Source organism: Oncorhynchus nerka, linkage group LG4 (assembly GCF_034236695.1).
Source record: "Oncorhynchus nerka isolate Pitt River linkage group LG4, Oner_Uvic_2.0, whole genome shotgun sequence".
NCBI classification, from domain to species: Eukaryota; Metazoa; Chordata; class Actinopteri; order Salmoniformes; family Salmonidae; genus Oncorhynchus; species Oncorhynchus nerka.
In genome coordinates this window covers 57,087,069-57,092,345 of record NC_088399.1, presented here as the reverse complement: position 1 = coordinate 57,092,345, position 5,277 = coordinate 57,087,069, and the positions used below count along the sequence as shown (strand labels likewise).

The 5,277-nt window shown below is 43.7% G+C and overlaps 1 long non-coding RNA gene across 1 annotated transcript; it reads right to left on the bottom strand.

Moving 5' to 3' along the window:
- On the bottom strand, nucleotides 1-4,940 carry LOC115128981 (uncharacterized). The gene is made up of 5 exons (XR_003863581.2): nucleotides 4,675-4,940; nucleotides 3,534-4,557; nucleotides 2,637-2,741; nucleotides 405-536; nucleotides 1-311 (listed from the first exon to the last, which is right to left on the bottom strand). It is a non-coding gene; the product is annotated as an uncharacterized LOC115128981 (long non-coding RNA).
- Between the last annotated feature and the right edge of the window lie 337 nt (nucleotides 4,941-5,277).

The following is a 5,277-nucleotide window of genomic DNA, read 5'->3' as shown; positions in this document are numbered from 1 at the left end:
GGGAATAGCTACACTGTTTTGTATTTGGTCATGTTTCCAATCGCCTTGCCGTGATTCGGTTTTAATAGTCACAGTGGGTACAATATCACTGATGCACTGCTAATAACCTCGCTCACCGAGTCAGTACATACATTGTGTATACATTGGAGATAATGTGTGTGAGTGTGTTTGACAGAGAGAGAGAGTATGTGTGTGTATGTTGCGTTTATTTTTCCTTGTCAGCCACCCATCTCTGCTTTGTCAGTCTTGATAGACCCAGTGTATGCACTTCTGGGTGAGGCTGTCGGGCAGTGGTGGAGTGCATGGCAGATCTGAAAGAGAGATGCACAAAGTGACAGTAAGGATACAGTTCAACAACATGTTTGTTGGTGTGAGTGAGGATATGTAATATAATTCTGAATGACCTGTATCCATCTGGGAATCCTCAAAAGTTTCTCCCTTCACGGCCAGTGTAGTAGGATCTGGTGCAGCTGGTAAATTAAATACCACAGCAGAGGACTACTGTGACTGCAGCTGAACTGCTCGGGGTGGCAGATCTAAAAGAGAGAGACTATTTTCTTAACTGACAATAATCATACAACTAAACAGACTGAATGAGTGTAAGGCCTAGATTCCATCAGATCAAGCATTATCCGGCGACCTGTCAAATCGGTAAGCAGCTGCTCTTGATCATTGTCACGAAACTACAACCGTCTTACTTGAGTTACATGTTCGAGAAAGTGTAGGCTATATAGAAATAATGATGGTCAAATTCAAAATCATGAAACTAAATAATGAGGATTTCTATCAGCCTAATCGAGGTGTAGATTACATCTCACATTCCAGTGTTCAAACTTCTAAACAGGACTGCATGAGATTTCTGTTAATGCAACTCCGTGGAGCCAATGGCAAAGTCTGCTTTAGGTATAACGCCAAGAGCCGCTTGTGGATTTGACAGCTCTAACACAGTTCCACATCTCACACCGCCAAAACAACCGCTATGCAGATGTCGGCTAAAGCGGATGTGATTGAATAGAGCACCAAGTGAGGGCGAGTATGCATGTATGTGATAATTACCTGTATCACCTGTCGTGACCAGTATCATGACGTTGGCCTTGGGGTATGTTTATGACAGTCATAAATACCTCTTCCCCCCTTTTTCCTCTCTCTACCCTATTGATGTTACATTTGCAAAACCCTTGGTTAACATAGAGATTCTGGGAACATCAGAAGGTGGGGGGAAATTAACTATATTCTGGTAATGCGACCAATTGAACATACACGGTGGTACTTAATGAATATGATGTCAGTTCGGTTGTCATCTGAGACATTCTCATCAATGATAAGATGACAAACTCTACAGTGGAAAGTCTATCCACCAGAGTTATCGGATTCACATGGAATTGTTGTTCAATTTAAATGTTTGAATATGAAATTATTCGTGATGGGATGAAATGTGATTTTAGCTTCTAAAATGTGAGATTTGGGTTTTCATAAGATAGGGCTCTGCTCAATCAGTGGCCCGCCCCTGTGAAGGGACATGGGCTATAAAACTTTTCAAACACGCCCTCCTCTCCCTTCCTATATAAGCCCTTGACGACAATATAACCTCCTGTTCCGAGGACGTGAGGACAACGGTCTGATGTCAGAATGGTTCAGATAATAACTACAGAACGAAGCCAACATCAGCGTGAGCTTTGGTTGCGAATGGTATGAACTTTGAACTCTTATTCACTACAGAAGTGATACCTCCTAGCCGTTGAGTTAGCAACAGCCGCTGCAAACGAGGTTTAGGAAGGAACAGACAGAGTATCCCATCTACCACACAACGACGTTTCTACAACGTATTCAATTTACCAGCAGAGACAGTCTTCAAATGACGAAGGACTTGGTTGGGCAACACGGCCTTCCATCTACCACCAACCTATCGTAGCTCAGAGTAAATATTTACTGCATTTTCCTTTTCCAAATGGGCGGTAATTTAGAATGCATAAGATACTGTATTTACAATAGCACAGCTTCGCCCTTTGTTCCTCAGTCTTCCCGCTCTTTCACTCAAACCCAGCCCCTTTTCTTTTGTGTAACAAGCTGTCATATATGTTCCGCCCGCTAGGGACGTTTTCCTTTATGACGTATTTTGTAATCAAGTTATGATTTAATTATGTGTATGTGTAATTCTGTGTGATTTGTTAGGTAGTAAATAAATAATTAAACCATATTTTGTATTGCTGGTTCAACTTGTCAGCCAGGGTTCGTGCAGATAACCAAGAATTTACAACTTTCAGATGAGACTGAATTAAGATGACGATTAATATTGACTGCTATTGATGTAAAACATTACTAGGTCTTTAAGAGTTTATTCGGAAGATAACAGCTCTATAAATATTATTTTGTGGTGCCCGACTCTCGAGTTAATTACATTTACATGATTAGCTCAATCAGGTAATATTAATTACGGAGAAATTATTTTATAGAATAGCATGTCATATCACTTAATCCGGCATAGCCAAAGACACGACATCAGTATAGCAGGTGCAGACGACTGCAGCTGTGAGGGCTGTGGTTGAGATAATAGGGATGTCAGATCTAAAAGAAAGAGGAACAATTTTCTTAAGTGGAAATAATTATACAACAAAACAGATACGTGTGATAATTACCTGGACCACATTACACTGTTCAGGTCTACAAGCCTCTGGAAGTTCCAGCGGGCCACTCCAGGACTGGAACAGCTTGGTGGAAAGACTCACCTGTCACCCAGCGAGCTTGGTGGACAGATAAGCACAATATTATTTCAGTGACTTAACCTTGACTACACTAACCTAAATGAAGTGTGTGTTTCTGGGCTTTAGTCGACACAAATTAAAACACAAATTAAATAAAGGATGCAGGAACTGAGCCCTAGGACGATGCCACAGGACTACCTGGCCTTGTGACTCCAGGCTAGCCCTGTCCCCAGTCCACCTGGTCGTACTGCTGATCCAGTCTCTGCTGTTTCTGTCTGCGGCTATGGAAACCTCGACCTGCTCAGGACTCACTAAAAGTGCTACCTGGTCCCAGACTTGCTGTTTGATCCTGTCTCTCTCTACCGGACCTGCTGTCTCAACCTCTAATTACTCAGCTATGAAGAGCCAACTGGCATTTACTCCTGAGGTGCTGAACTATTTCACCCTGTATAACCACTGTGATTATTATTTGACCCTGCTGGTCATCTATGAACGTTTAAATGTCTTGAAGAACGATCTGGCCTAGATGTCTGCACTCCTTTATAATCTCCACCAGGACAGCCAGAAGAGGACTGGCCACCCCTTAGAGCCTGGTTCCTCTCTAGGTTTCTTCCTAGGTTCCTGCCTCTCTATAGGTAGTTTTTCCGAGCCACTGTGCTTCTACGTCTGCATTGCTCACTCTTTGGGGTTTTAGGCTGGGTATCTGTATAATCACTTTCTGACAACTGCTGATGTAAAAGGGGCTTTATAAAATACATTTGATAGATTGCTTGTATATGCTTCTATTCACGTATATGCTTCTATTCACATTTCCTCAATAGGAAGTTGTACCTTAAGCCAAATCTTCTTCCTGGTCTTTTCCGCTGGGGACGGGGCTTCAGGTTTGGGAAGGGAGTGCCTAGAGAAGATTTAAGAAATTAATGAAATTCAATTTGGGTTAGCTTGATTTGATTTGTTATGAAAAAGAATGCTATTAAACATTTAAAGTATAACTTTTTAATGTATATTAACAAAGTGCATATAAATCTAACCATTCAAAACAAATCTGAACAGCATAATAGAATATTGCACCATATCAAAGAAAAATAAATAACAATGTGCAAAACTGCAGCATCCCACTTAAAACATTAAACTGGTCCCTCTTTTCTCTCTCTTCTTTATTGCCATGTAATAACCAGCAGCACACAGCAATGCTGACCATACTTTGCTTTTATGAGAGATTTGCATTCAGAAATGCAAGCTGCCTCACTTTCGAGGGGCTGATGCGGTTTCTTCTCTCAGTAATTATTTTTCCCATTTTTGAGAAGACCCTTTCAGAGGGAACGGATGTGGCCATTATGCAGAGTCTCCATGTCATGACTTTAGTAAACTGTGGGTAGACAGAGGCCTTGTTCTTCCACCAGCTCAGAGGAGGAGGGGCTCCTCCAAATAGGACCGGACCTCCATTATGGCATCTGCTGAGGAATTCCTTCGTGCTGCATCCCCAGTTGCTCTCTCATCAGACGTTTGTGGCACTACTGCTCGTGCTTCTGCTCAATCTGCTCCCTCTTCTTCCTGTTGCCCTGGTGCCTGAGACAGCTGACTGCTGGGGCTGTCCCTCCCTGCTGCTGAGGTTATTCTTTGAAGAGCCTCATCACTCACTCTGGCATCACTGAAGGCTAACTTCTTAAACCTGTGGTGAAGTGCAGCGGTTTCTGATAGCACGTGATTATAATCCATTCTGTCCATTGATGAACACAGGATGTCCATCAAGTCTGTCACATGTCCTGTGGTTACATTTGCTTCTCTCTGGCGGCTGGCTGTGATTCGCTGCAGACCCTTACACAGGAGCATAATTTCTGAGGCTGTCACATAGCTGAAAGGAGAGAACAGTAACTTATTAGTTCAGGTTCATGTTTTGTCTACTGACACTACATTCTCATCTACTGCTCATATAAATATATAATGATGTAGTAATAGCTGCTTACTGTACCTCTCTCCACTGATCTCCACAGTGACCTGCTCAAAGGGTTCCAGGACTCTGCACACCTCCTCCACCACCTCCCATTCCTCTTGGGTCAGAGCATCAACAGGTGCATTGACAATGACCAGGCTAGAGATGATCTACGTCTGGTGTTCAACCTTCCCAAGTTCTCTCACGTCACTCCGCTCCTCCGCTCTCTCCACTGGCTTCCAGTTGAAGCTCGCATCCGCTACAAGACCATGGTGCTTGCCTACGGAGCTGTGAGGGGAACGGCACCTCAGTACCTCCAGGCTCTGATCAGGCCCTACACCCAAACAAGGGCACTGCGTTCATCCACCTCTGGCCTGCTCGCCTCCCTACCACTGAGGAAGTACAGTTCCTGCGCAGCCCAGTCAAAACTGTTCGCTGCTCTGGCCCCCCAATGGTGGAACAAACTCCCTCACGACGCCAGGACAGCGGAGTCAATCACCACCTTCCGGAGACACCTGAAACCCCACCTCTTTCAGGAATACCTAGGATAGGATAAAGTAATCCTTCTCACCCCCCCCTTAAAAGATTTAGATGCACTATTGTAAAGTGGCTGTTCCACTGGATGTCTTAAGGTGAACGCAC